The sequence below is a fragment of the Carcharodon carcharias genome, chromosome 15 (assembly GCF_017639515.1).
Source record: "Carcharodon carcharias isolate sCarCar2 chromosome 15, sCarCar2.pri, whole genome shotgun sequence".
NCBI classification, from domain to species: domain Eukaryota; kingdom Metazoa; phylum Chordata; class Chondrichthyes; order Lamniformes; family Lamnidae; genus Carcharodon; species Carcharodon carcharias.
Window position 1 is genome coordinate 122,347,494 of NC_054481.1, and position 15,185 is coordinate 122,362,678.

Genomic DNA, 15,185 nt, shown 5'->3' on the forward strand with positions numbered 1-15,185 from the left:
TAGGTTAATTTGATCATCAGGGTGTCAGAGTCAAGCTTGATCATGATCTCACCAGATGTCTTCACTTTGCCTGATGAGGCTCATTTGTTAGCAACAACAAACGGATGCAACCAGATGATTTCTACCATCTCAACTCTTGTTCCAGCTCTAAACTATTTGGCAGATTAGAATCAATCCTGCAGCTTATTGATCTGTAGGTTTTATGCTATACAGTTAGGTTTTTATTATTATATTTAAGGTTGATTATGTTTAAATTTATCTTTATGATTGGGAGGGAGAGCACTATAGTGAAGAAACACTAGCCCTAGTTACAGCTTATAAAGACAGTGAACGACATAGGATGCTTCAGATGCCTTTGTCAATTCACTTTTCCTCAAACCCTGGCAAATCATTTTGTTTCCAATTATATCAGTATTCTGTAAAAATATTTAACAAAGTAATATAAAGTGAATAACATACTTTAATGCTAACACCAGTCATTTTAAACTGAAAGGAAGTGCTTATAATAAGACTCATGAAGTGTGACAGTATCCTGCCATGTATAACGAATCACACCGGACAGATAAAAACCTCAAAATCCTCAATTCTGGCCCAGTTGGATCGGAATTCTGCACATTTATTTATCTAGCAAAATATATTTGCAAACACAGCATTAAGAAAGACAAATACGCTTTATAATTTAATTAGGTATATTCTTTATTTTTAGACGCTGTTACATAGAGTTTAGATATTTCTCTGTGGCATTTGTTACAAACATTTGGAGTTACATTGTGTTATCAGAAGTAATGTAAGTACCAAGGAACAGAAAATATACAAAAGCAGGCACAACCTCTTCCAAAACTGATTTGCGACCCATACATTTCTCTTTAACACCTCAAGTATTCTAATCAATTAATTAACTATAAATTGTATGCAAGAGGAAGTATGCTTTGTTCAGGTGTTTTGTAGATCATGGAATTTCTAATATCTTAAGTTTAACTCTTTATAAGAACTGGACTCAAACAATTAGCTTGAATATCCCTGAAGTGGAGTGTCTTTATAGAACTCTGTTCAGCCAGCTTTGTAACAAGAATTGAGGCCGTTAGCATTTTTCATTATAAATACCCAATCCATTGTTACCCTTTTCATTAGTTTTCCACTAATAATAATTTCAAAACTAGCTGATGCCCCATGTAAATGTAATTTGTTTTAGCTCAAAAACTATGCTTTTTGTTCCTTCTTACCCAATATACTTTTAAGTGGTACCTAGAATTCAATTGCTTGCACCTTATCAAAATCAGCAAATGGCCTCCATTTCTTCTTCTCCTTTAGGGTTCCTGTTTCGTCAATGAAGTGGACTGACGGATACGCTACCTCTTCAAGGCCTCTTTAAAATTAACTAATAGAAGATGTGTTAAGAGTGGTGGGATGACATACCTTCTACCTTCCCATCCATTTCCTGTGAAGATCTGGCTGAAAATGAGGTACTGATTACGGGCATAATCTTGAGCAACAAAGCACATTGAAAGATATAGGCCTGCCACTCGAGATTCTAATACCCTGTTCCATATACATATATATACACATATATATACACATATATATACACATATATATACACATATATACACACATATATACACACATATATACACACATATATACACACATATATACACACATATATACACACATATACACACATATACACATATATATATATATATATATATATATTGCTTTCAAAATCTTGGACTAGACATATTTTAAGATCAAATGTCCATTTGAAATTATAAATTATTATAATATATTCGGCTAACTGTAGAAATGCACAACTTTAAATCGTAAGACTGTCATTTACTTTGTGATATTCAAAGAAAATAACAGTCAGTCCCAACACAGCTGCAACATTGATTCTTTATTACTGTTGAAACATCTGATTAATCAGGTTACAGGTTTAAATGCCAAATTTGTTTTTCAAGCAATGGAATGTGCATATTTTGTGGAAAATGGCTGAACTACAACTGAGAAAATCACAAGGTGCTGCATTTGTACCATTCAGTTCTCTCACTGCAAAATATTCCCCTTTATTAAGGTCGGTAACTCCAGGTTCAACTTGAACTGCGACACAAATGTTTCTACTTGACTACAAAGTCTGCAATGCTGCACATATTTATGATGAATGACCAGAAAGAAAAAAAAAACAATTTTATTTGGCAGATTCTTGACAATCCAGCAATCCTAACAGCATCATCAGTAAACAACAACAAATAACCCCTGAGAGTTTTCCACTGCCACTTTAAGCCCATGGAGATTGTTAGAATGAAATGTGAGGAGATCCCAAGGCATTATTTGTAGAGCAGCCATGGAATTTTCCTGGTGTCCTGGCTACCATTTATCCCTCAATCAACATGCCTTAAAACAACTTATCTGGCTATCTATCTCACTTCCATATGTGGAACCTTGCCCTGCACAAATTAATTGCCTTGTTTACCTATGAAATGACAGTGACTACACTTCAAAGCCAATTCACTGGTTGTGAAGGGCATTGAGATGCCCTGAGGACATCAAAGGAGCCATATATAATTGCAAGTTCATTTGTTCTTTTCAAGAGGTGAATGTCAATGCTCTCTCCCCATATCTCCACAGTTATAGACCCAGCAAAGGAAAGGTCACATACAGATGACACATGGATATTGCTTACATTATAAACCGCAGAATTTGTAACTATTGGTTTGCAGTAGGTACTGTGCTACTCACTGCTCTATTCAATAACTGCAGAATCCTGCTAGCAGCCAAATTAAATGAAACCTTTAAGGTCAGGGCTGTGACCTGGCTGATATTGTCTAGACTTCAGTTTTTTTTTCCAGTTCCAGTTTTTTTTCTGTGAGCTAACCAAATTAAAATGTATATGGGCTCAGATTTTGTAGTAGCAATGACAACGAAACTGACAGTGTTCGCCATCCTTATTCCTCTGAAACCGACAGCAATTTCCGAGTCCACACATACATAGTTAAATGAGAGTCTTGAAATTTGTTGTCAGTAATTCTAAGCTTCTCCATAGTGTGTGCTATTAGAAGTCCCTGCACATGGCAATCAATTAGAAATCACTGAGCTGATGAGAACTTTCACTGTTATCCTTAACATTGCTGTTAAAAATGCCCAAAAAAGGTTATGCCTTGTTAATGAAGTGTAACTAGGATTTTAATTGCATACTGAGTCATAACTAATGTTTAAGCCCAGCCCTAAAAAGTTCATTTTATAATTGTGTAACATCAAATGTTTCCATTCTAATAAAAAATCCATAGTTCTAATGCTTTTTTTTCAAATTTTCACATTTTAGCTTCTAAAATGTATATAACCCAATAATTATTTCATTCTCTGTAAAATCCGTAAGTTAAAGGTAATTACTTCATTTTATTTCCTGGTTTGCTGTCTGTGAGAATTCTTTAATGTGTTTGGCCTCTTACCCTGTTTGATGACATCAATGCTGCCAGGTGCCTGAAGCACCAGACTGAAATTAACATCAGAGAAAATGAAATACATGCCAGACAGTTTGCTGGAACCTTATGGACAGCCTTCTTCACAATCAGTAGTGAGCAATATAACAGCTGGTGGCTGCAAAATCCAGGCCATAGTCCAGTCAACAACAAAACATCTGCTTTTAATGCATGTAGTCTCCCCTTCAGGATTACATTGACCAAACTTATCTGAGAGCACCTTTTCACCAGCTATAAGCTACATAGTCAATGCATGTGACAGAAGCCTGCAAGTGTGAACCTGGAAATCAAGGTGAGCTAACCACTGCTGTGGCACATCTGATAAGGAAACATACAACTTCGACAATGTTGTTTTACTATCCATGTACAGTGATCCCACATTCCACAATCTGAAGGCCAATGCTCAGGTAGACCCCAACTGATGAACAATTTGAACTCTGGCACTGGGCTGTTCCTGACAATCATTTTGGACTGAATTATAGCCTGGTGGCAAGTTGTGTGCGCTGTGGGCAATGGGGGAGATGGGGACTGATATGTGGCTAGGAAAGCCAGTAGAACAGTTTTCCCAAATGTCCTGCATAATTTAAATGGATGGCCTTTAAGTTGGGTTCCCACACACAGGCGACCTTCACTGACAGGTTGGGGGCTTTTCAGGCTGGAAGCCTGTTTCACAGGGCCAAAGTCTAGAAGAACGCAGATAGATATACTGAGATTGAGAGAGAGATTCTGGTTGGTGATGGGGGTTCAGATCGTAGGGAAGAGCAGCAGGAGCATTTACTGGATAACTTTTTGGACCTGAAGGAAGCACTCCTGCTCCTCCTGGCCAACACAGTGTTGTAAAGGCATTTAACCTCATGGATTCAGCCCCACTGATCTCTTTTAAGTTGCTGAGTTTCCCAAGGTTTGGGGAACCCAGCCACCTGTGGTTAAAAATAGAATAGCTGTTAAAGTGAAGACGTAAGTACAGTCTCATTATAATTTAAATATCTAACCCGCTTCCCGCGAGCAGGTTGGTCACCTGACCCTCATTACACCTCTGTTAAAACCAGAAGTGGGCGGGTTTGGTTCCGGTTCCAGGCTTTTTGCATTTTAACCTCCGTTACATGCCAACCCATCCATTTTGGGAATTAAGGTTCGGCCCCTTGAATCTACTCTTCTAACCCCTTCCAAGCCCCACAGCAAAAGATTTAAGACTTATATTTAAGACTTTACATAATCAATTCTTCGTAATCGTATCACAACTATATTTTAATGAATAAAGCAGTAGGAATATTTCATAAAACTATGATACATATTCTGGGCTACAACAACCTGCATTTAATGAATCTTTATGAAAATAAAGGCAGCTTACGAAAATATCCAAGTACAAATAGAATGCACCAAAATCAAAGGGTAAAATAATGCAGTTAAATAATTTAATAAACTGAAGCTCTATTATCCCACTACCTTTGCTAACGAATGAAAACTGTACAAGTATATGGTCAGGGAGATACCAGCTACAACCAAAATCTACGATGATTTGAAACTTATGGAAGTGTCAAGAGATGGTTGTAATGCATGCTCAACACAAAAGATAGAAAACATTTTTAAAATTTACAGACAATTCTGAGTCTTTTGAATATTTACGTAGACTTTGATCCTTTTCCTAGAGGATGTGCTTTATCACAAAAGCTGAATTATAAGGAAAAATAAACAGCAGAATATATGGATAAATCCTCATAGTCCATCAGATTAAACTCTGGAAGATGAACAGGACCTATGTATTGCATCATCTAAACAGAGAATTTCAACAGCATGAAACTAGAAACTATCCTGTTGATGTGTATCTTTGGTGCAGGTGTGTAAAATGTTAATCAGTAAGCTTAGTTCTCTTTCAAGGCAGTTTGACATAAATTCTGAAAAGCAGTAGCACAGGTTCTTCTCCATGCATGCCCTTTTTCTGCTGAATAATGCTGTTAGACATTAACAGGCCAGACGTATTAAAGTTGCACTTTGAACTGATGCACTTGAATGGGCTTCAGAGACACACCCAAACTGCAGTGCACAGCCCAAGCTCAACTCCTGGACTGGCTCACCTACAAAAATGGCACTGATTGCTAAGTTTGGCTGGAACGCCTCCCACAAGGTGAAGAACTTATGACATGAGATCAACGGCATTACCAGACAGTATTAGACTTAAATAGCTATATCTAACCTTGCCTGGTAAGACATCAATCAACATGCAGTCAGCTTGGACAATCAGTAACCTTTGGCCGGTGATTTATACTGGAGTTGCGACCACTATAGGAGTTATATTCTCAGAGGCTATTTTGAGAAAATGAAGGTAAATAAAAAGAAATCCAAACTGTACCTCCTCAACGTTTTTTCCACAACACCTCTCATTTAGATGAAGTTTGTTAAACGATGAAATAACACTGTACTTACACATAATAATTCAGAAGGAGATTACAATCAGTGCCCTGTGAGCATCTTATATTCAACTGACCAAGGAACTGGCAGAAACTCCATTCAAACCAATACCCAATTGTTCTTATGCAGTTAATAAAACACACACTAATAAAGTGTATTGTACCAGCACAGTTCCAGATTGTTGGCTTCATGCATGGATACAATGAGTAGGCAAAATAAGAGATTCATTTTAAACTAATTTCCATTGTGTGTGTGAACAATATTATCCAGGTTTACTTCACAGATTCATTGGACAAGACCATTGAAAATCATTCTTTAAAGTCATAATATCAGTAAATATTGCAAAAGATCGGAGAAAAAAATTGCATTTTTTTCAGCACCTTTCATTACCTCAGGATACCCTTTCCAGCTAATTATATACTTTTTAAAGTGTGGTCACTATTATAGGAAATTTAATCACACATTCAAAGAAGCTTTCTGGTGGGAATAAAATTTCCTTTCAATTTATTTCTACTCCCATAGCATGTGACTTCTATAGTCTCTGGGTGAGTGGGCAACTGGTACAGAAGCTTTTGTGAATAATTGCCACCTAGAAACTGACTATAGTACCAGGATATTCCATGAACTACCAATTTTTTTTGTATACTCCTATTGGCATTCTAAGTTTTCCTACATATTAAGTAACAAATATCGGTATACTAAAATTAGACAAAGCAGTAAATTTTGTCTCTTGTATAATATCTGCTCATCACCAGTGGATGGTAATAATTATTGCCAAAACATTTAACATTCTCATCAGGAAATCAATTCTGCTTCATGTACTTTAACTAAAATTATATTTAGATAAATTTTTAAGAAAGAAAAGAAAGGCCTTTCATCTACTAATATACTTCACTGGTATGACTGTCAGTGTAACACATTTACTAAATTAATGGCCATACTAAAGTGGTAAGAAAGTTAAAAACAAAAAAACTGCGGATGCTGGAAATCCAAAACAAAAACAGAATTACCTGGAAAAACTCAGCAGTTCTGGCAGCATCGGCGGAGAAGAAATATGTTCTGTTGAAGGGTCATGAGGACTTGAGACGTCAACTCTTTTCTTCTCCGTCGATGCTGCCAGACCTGCTGAGTTTTTCCAGGTAATTCTGTTTTTGTTTTAGTAAGAAAGAGTACTAGCACAACAGGAAGGCACAACAGAAAGTGAATCACTGGAGAGGATTCCATATCCAAGGAGTTACTCCCTTTGCTTGATGCGCACAGGTGAAAATCATAGACATTTTAGCAGTTCAACCCGATGGACTACAGGTTAAATTAATTAGGAAATTTATGTGATACTAAGGCCAGTTTCTGCTTCTTCCATTTTTGGGTTCAATATCAGCATTACACTGCATGCCAGACCAGCATTCTTAGCCTGGCAAGAGTTCTGCGTGTTTTGTTTGCATGCTCAGTTAATATTAAACAAAGGATTAGGCACTTCTCACGCAATACCTGCACCCAGTAACCAAACACAGATAAGCACAGGCATTCTGGGAAAATATGAACCAGTTCGGCCTGTGACACTTGATACAGCCTTGATTAATATATATTGTGATGTTAACCACAATAAATCCCACCTAGAATCAAATACTATGAAAGGCAGATAACTGGACAATGGAGAGACAATAATGCCACAAATGGGGATTCAGTGTGTTTCTTGAGTCTCCCTTGTCTTTTGTCACTGGTTTGCTTAGTACTCTATCAACATAGGTCTTCTACTCCAAATGAGGGTGGAGTACAATCTCATCATAGTAAAACCAACAAATAAATCCATTAGGTTTAGCACAAGGAAGAATCAACTTGTTTCCTCTGAACTGTTAATACAAAGGGACCTGCTTACACTTCAGTTTCCAGCGTGACAAAATATCTACACCTGAAACATTAACTACTTCTCTTATCCAACATTTTCTACTTCAGTGTCTACTGTACTCGGAGCACACTGCTGAACTGGGCAAGAAGTCTTAGTTTGGGTATAATAATTTAGTTTGATAGTGAATGAGACAAATCAATGCACTAGATTCAACTGAGTAACTAATGTATCGTTATAATGACCCATTAGGTTACACAAACAAGACTAATTTAAGTCACCTGAATTGAAGAGCTTATGTTAAAATCCTAAAGTAGCCAAAAGATTTTGTGGTTTACTATTATATAAAATGATGTGAATTTAGGGAGAAATTATTTTTTGATTAGTTCACAGGTCTTTTTCAGCTTTGCGCAACCTAAGTAATCGTACATGAAATTTAATGGATGGTACGTCACCTTTTATCTAAAAAACAGGAAAACAATAAAGATTATACTGACAAATGTATTTCAATGATTCATTCTTCTTAACTCCACTCATAATCACGCGATTCTGTCTGAGGTTTCTTTAATCTTCGTCCTATCGTTCCTGAAATACTAGATTTTGCTCTGTGGGTAGTGGTAGCCCTCCTGTACTTAGCCCAACAGGTTATTCTCTAATTGTTGGTAGGCACCTAGCCGAACAGGGAGAAAACCAATGTGGCACTGAGGTATGCAGTATTTGCCGCATATTTGCACTTTCAGTTAAAAGTCCTGTCATCTCATTTTTCATCTATGAAATTACCGTTTCAGGTTTTGGTCAGGAGGGGATACGTAGCTTGTTTTTTAGGCAGCAGTGAGGAAGTAGAAGCCAGAAAGATGATTGGAAGGAGAACAATTTGCATCTTTAGGCAGTCTAAGGAGAGGCACAACAGCAAGCCTGGGGCAATGAATAGGTTTTTCATAAAGGGAATGGCTGGGACTTCAAATACAAAGGGCTGAATTTCGCCACAGAGGGAGAGGCTGATATGTGGTGAGGGGGAGTCCTTGGAAACTCAGATAATCTGTCCCGCTGCCGGATGAGTTTCCCAGGGGCAGGCTGCCATGGGAATCAGCAACCTGCTCATGGAGGTGGGCAACAAAATAGGCCAATTAAAGCCCTACTTCGGGGCCAATTTCACAGTAGGCCAGCATTGTTTCCATCATCAGGCCAGCACCTCACTAAGCAGCAACTTGGAGGAGGTCTCCCGGTAGCTGAACAGAGAGCTATCAGCGGCTCCTCTCATTGGCCCAATGAATAAGCCGCATGTACAAAAAGACCACAGTCACAGCCAAAATACAATCCTGTGGAGGATCCATCCCTCCACACTGATGATCCTAACAACTGTGGGCCACCTTTAATTTTAAAATGTTTAGCAACTTCCAAGAGCACCTCCATTTTGAGGCGCCTTCACTTCTGCCTTCTGCCTCAGCAGTGCCCATCTCTCCTGACGCAGTGCTCTGGGTCCTCTGAATGAGCCTCCCGCCTCAGGAACTCACCTGCCATCCTTAATTGTATGGCGAACATCAAGGCGGCCAATTAGGAGCCTGCTTCTAGCAAAGTTGCTCGGGTGGGTGCCTTGACGTCAGACCTGAAAATGGTCCTGACGTTGGTTTCCTGACACTCATAGGAAAATTCCCAAGAGACCGCAGTTAATTTTAGGCTTAAAGTTTAATGCTGTGTTTAGAAATGTTAGTCTTGTCATCTCGGGGACTTATTGTGACCTCAGAAAAATTTTTCTTCCACTACTTGAAAAAACTTAAACAGGGAAATCACAGAATCACAGCACAGAAGGAGGCCATCTGGCCCATCATGCCTCTCCCAGCTCTTTGAAACAATTGAATTAAAGTTACTTATCTGCTACTTTCTCATAGGTCTGCAATTTTCTCTCCTGCAAGAATTCAACATAATAGAATGGGTGTAAATTTTATTTGTCGCTTAATATCACAATTTTGAGATCATTAAAATATCCCATGCCAATTAGAGATAGAGGCCACTCTTTACCTCCAAAGAAAAATTTAAAATTTGTACATGGTGGGGTAAAACAACTCTGGACTATTTACTACTTCCGCTTGGTGGTTAGAAAGCTGCTCACTTTGTCTTTGCACCTCTGAATTTTCTGCCAAAACTTATTTGTCTTTTTCATTCTCTACCTGTCACCATAAAAGAAACTGCCCTGAATTATGTCTTGGTTTCCCTTCCCCTCTCAAGGTTTCCTGCTTTGTATTGATTTTGCCCCTCTTAGTAAAGTGTTTCAAGTCGCTGGTTTGTATGAATAGTGCTATATAAATACAAGCTATTGCGAATAGTTAATCTTTCACTTTTATGCAGATTATTAATGACATGCACAGAGAGCAGGACAAGTTAGCAAGGGCAAGAGTCTGGTGGTAAAGTTAGCATTCTTCATTATTCCTATGTATATAAAGGATTAAGATAAGAAAATGTCAACTATGGGATTTAAGCTCCTAAGGTCACAGTATTTCTGATGAATTAGAGGATCAAGCTTCTTCACTTTGGCCACTGGCTTTCAAAGATAGCAAGGGAAATCACAGGACAACTTGCACTCACTAACCCTGCAGTGTATAGTGCGATTTCATCTTATGAAGCCATTTTCAGGTTTTGTACTGTACAAAGTTCACAGCTAAATGGAAATTTAGAATGATTCAATGATGAATTGGGTCTCCAATCTTCTGGTGGCAGATTTATTGTAAAAGAAAATAATAGCACTAAATTCTTCATTACCTGGTAATAAGCTGCACTTTATGGGCAATCATTTCAAATATTAGTCATCTTTACCTGTCTAAAGCCTCCTTTGTTCACCTTGGGACAACAATCCCTTGAACTGATTCAGCTAAGAATTAACCAGCTTCATGGCTGCATCAACCTATAAGCAATGCCACCCTGGATTTCAGCACATATTATCACTTCTCATTCTTTTCTGGTGTCTCATTATGTAATTCAAAGCAGGAAATAGTGATTAACAATTCTTCAAAGTAATGTCTTTTCAATTACTTTTTTTTCAAAAAATTGTATGTTTTCAACACAGTTTTAATGTGATTACCTTCAAATATGTTGTGATAGGATGAATGACCACTAAATACTTGCAAATACATACTTTTAACCAGAGTATGTACACTTCCCCACTTCAGTTTCTGCTCTTATTAATCTCTTGGGGGTTACACAGAATGCAGTGGCCTAGAATTTAGATAGTGTGCTCCAATGCCACCATTTGTCAGATCCTGTCTGGACACTGCTGTGCATCGAGACCCTAGGGAAGACTTCCCCATCCAATTTTCAAAAGTTGGCAGCATGGAGGTATTAAGCCTGTAGCCCACCAATATATATGTTCTAATACTTTCTCATGAGAAACTTATTTTTGATATTTGGTCAAATGCAAAGAACGTTAAACAATTTAAGCCACACGTTTTGGAATCCACAAAGAGGAAGAACTACATTCTACATACCAATAAGATCGCATGCAGGAAATTTAATATGATTTTACTTGCCTGCAATTTCTGCATGGCAAGTTCTCAGTTTAAACTGATGCATGAAGTGAAGAGGGGACAGAATAATCAATAATCAGTGCAACCAAAAAAAAGAGCGGGCGAAGTCAGTCAGGTATTAATTAGCCAATGCCAGTCTTCCACAACTTCTTGTGGCTGGTAAACAAGCAACAAGAGAGTTCTCTTGAGTTAGAAAGGACGGAGAAAAGATAGATGAGACTTGAAAAAGGGGGCAAAATATAAATAATGTATAGAATAAGTTTCTAAACATTTTTAAATAAAAATATAATAAGCATTTTTCTTTTCACATGAAATCTACTTACCACTACTTACCCTCCTACAGCTGAAAGAAAAATGGTCTGGGCTGTTGACCAATTCACAACTACCATCAATTCCTCTCTGCGACTAACTAATAGGAGGTATGATTGTAATGGAAGGAACCTTCTAGGCCAGTCGCCCTTGCTATAGATTGTTAACCCCCCAGAGCACATTCTACCATTGAGAGTGAGCCTACCAATAGCCTGTCGAAAACTGGGAGCATTCATTCCCAGAGAGTTTTGAGTTGACAATACTAGAAAATGATTACCTTTTCCATATTCCAACCTCTGATACCGCTTCAAGATTTGAAGTATAACAATAAAAATGAAAAGGAACATAGTTTTTAAAGCTACATTTGCAAAACATGCATGCAGAAAAGCAAATGCAATACTTTGTGTTAATTTACAAATGTAGTTCAAAACATTTCATTTAAATTCTGACACATCTGTCTTTGGGAACTGCTTGTCTACAACACACTTAATTACTGTACACAGTGTGACTTCTGGCACAAAGTATTCAGTGTTTCAGCAGGTCAGTAAGCTGAGCCTGCGTTCAAGGAATCTTGTCACTAACAGTGCTAAACTGTATCCAGTGGCTGTTGATTGTGGAGCACTCTTTAAACATCGTTACCAGACAGTGTTAGAACCTAGCAGTGCAATCCAGCACTGTCTAGTAAGATGCCCACAGAGGACCATGATCCGACCCGAACAAGGGGAAAGCATTTTAGTTCCTGTAATTGGAAGGAAACATTGCAATTTTCAATCCAGTGCTAACTACGTACCCAAACTATGACAACCAAATTTGAAATTCTGGAGGATGACCGAATAGGACCAAGATAGACAACTTACATAATATATATATTGAGCTTCTTTGTTATCATGCTGTTTCTTTGCATTTTTATAAGTGTTTTTACTAAAGTGTACCTCTGAACAACCTATGCTCATTTAAAATCACATATTTACCTCCTATAATTTGCAAACAATAGCTACTTCATCATTTTAACACAGATAATTCCCATAGTGAAATTACTATTGAATTTATTAAAACTAAGCTTTCCCAGTGGGTCAATGTTATCTTGAGCTATACATACCGGGGAGGCCTTAGGTTCCATTCCTGTGTTGTGATCCTGACTTGGGCGATAGGAAAGGTATTATAACTGATCTTAATGTCTTTGGACCATGCAGTGCAAACAATTGGTATAGTTTTGAACTCTAGATGGTACAATATAGAGATGTTAGATAGCTGAGAGTTTCCACACAGCCAAACATCCTACCTATAGTCATAGGCATAAAAAATGACCTCTTCAGCAAGTGACAGCAGTGCAAAGGCTGTTTTTAAGAGGCGGAGGAATGACAGGGGTGGGGGGAGGTGGTGGGGGAAGAAACAAAAAGAAAATATTAAATGCACAGCTCTTAACTGTTCAAAAAGACTTCAAACCTCTCTCTGATGGTTGACTTATTTAAACTTCTGGCAGCTTCTGACCAGAATAGAAATAACTATTATAGTTAGAACTCAGGCTTTAGAACTTCAGAAGTTTTTTCAAGTGGCTGACTAGATGTGTACCAATCAACAGCATGCTGCAGCTATAATCTCTTCACCAGCCCATCTAATGTCAAATCTTTAGTATTACACCACGATGTCAAACTAGTGGGCATGTTTTACAGGTTACTTATGGCCTTTAGCAGATTAGATGGATTTATTTCCTAAACACCTTGAAAGTTTTGATGTTTTGCAACTTTTCTGTTCCCTTTATAGTACAAAAGGTAAAATATATTTCATAAAATAGAAACTGCATTACAAACCAGCAAAACAGTAGCCCTCTGTAGCATCATTTACAATTGTTAAGATCCAGTTGATTACTGTTCACAGAATCTGCATTTTAAGTTTAACATTACAGACCAACAGTAAGTAGTACTCAAAATATAGCATTATTCTTGGAGCCAATTGCACCTTTTCAAGTTTATAGCACAAAATTTCTAATCTAGACAAGTCGATTCTAATAACCATATCCGAAGATTTTACCTGCACTCCTATAAAGTAGTTAACAAAGAGTAGTCATTGTCTGTTCAATATTTGGGCATTATATCTCTCTACAGTCTACTCTTTTTAATTCTGATTTATCTGCAAACTCAAATTTTTTTTTCAAATAAGTACCAAAGTCCCATCTTTCCATGTTATTTGCAGTCCTTAATTCAAAAGACTGAATAATTCAAATTTTTTAGCAAAAACAGAACTTTTGTATTGGCGTGCGTTTGTCTGTCAGAGTGACAGTGAACACAAAAGAACACAATCAAAAACAAGTCATATATAGCAACTAGATTTTGTATGGAATGCAAGAAGTGTGGTCTTTGTTCAGCGACTTTGCCTTCTTGTGTTCGAATGTGTGATCTTACATCAACCATTGTGAAATCAAGATTTGTGGCACCACTTTTAGAGGTACTCATTCTTTCCTAACCGTTCACAAATACAACTCCTAATTTGTCTGCTCCTTCTCCTAGTTTTCTAAAATCCAATCTTGGTGGCATTCAACCACTACTCCTTGATTCCTCTCATCCTCTTATTTCTGCCTTGGCCCTTCACCTCAGTCTTTCTGGGATATAAAATAGCTTTCTTTCTTAGCTCCTTTAATTATACCTGTTCAAATGCATCTTAAAGATTACACTTTAAGCATTCCTAATAACTCCATTTTATCTCTTTTTGCTGCTATAAATTTAAAGCTAACAGTCTGAATCTAAATCATAATCACCACAAAGATCATAGGATGGTCCACGTCAATAACAAATCAAAAATGGACTTTACAAATTCAAAATGCTGGAGGATGACAGAAGATGAGAATGCTGAAAAGTGTTAAAACTACATACAACTCTTTTCCTCTTTCTACTGTAATATAACGAAGTGAATCATCCAATTGATTTAGTTCTGGTGACACACAAAAGCTAGTTTTCTGGTGCTATGGTACCATACCAGAAATTGGTACCAGGATGCAGGCACAGTTATGTGATTAAGTGTTCTCTGGGGGTGAACTCACTAATGCATATGCCACCTTATATGTCAAACTATTCCCACCATTTTCTCCTCCTATTGATTTGGAGGTGCTTCTTGTCAACAAATCCATCACTTACAAGGCCACTAACTGCAATTCTGGCAAATAGGATACCAAGAAAATGCTGCTAAAAATGAATGCATATTATGAAGGGGATAGAAAGACATGAAACAAAGATACAGCTTTAGTGTCCCTCATTAAAAAAAAGACTATCACAAGAAGAATGAAGTGAAGAATGAGGGTTAAATGATCATTGCTCCCATCATACAAAGCCAGCTCCTAGGTTGCTCTGTAAATATCCTGTACTGCACAAGCCTGTAAGCCAGAGATTTCCATTCTTCTGTTTGCATTGAATTCTTCTCCGATGAAATCAGAAAGCCATCATCATCATTACCAGGCAGTATTAGAATACCAGTTACATCCAATGCTGCCCAGTAAGATGACAATACCTCCCCAAAAATCTTTCATTGTCGTTTTCCCAGCAGTCATTGTCACAGGTAATCCGTAGTAACTCATCAGTAAGTAAAAATACATCTTGCTGATTACCTTCCATTTCTATCTAAGTCCACTGTCAA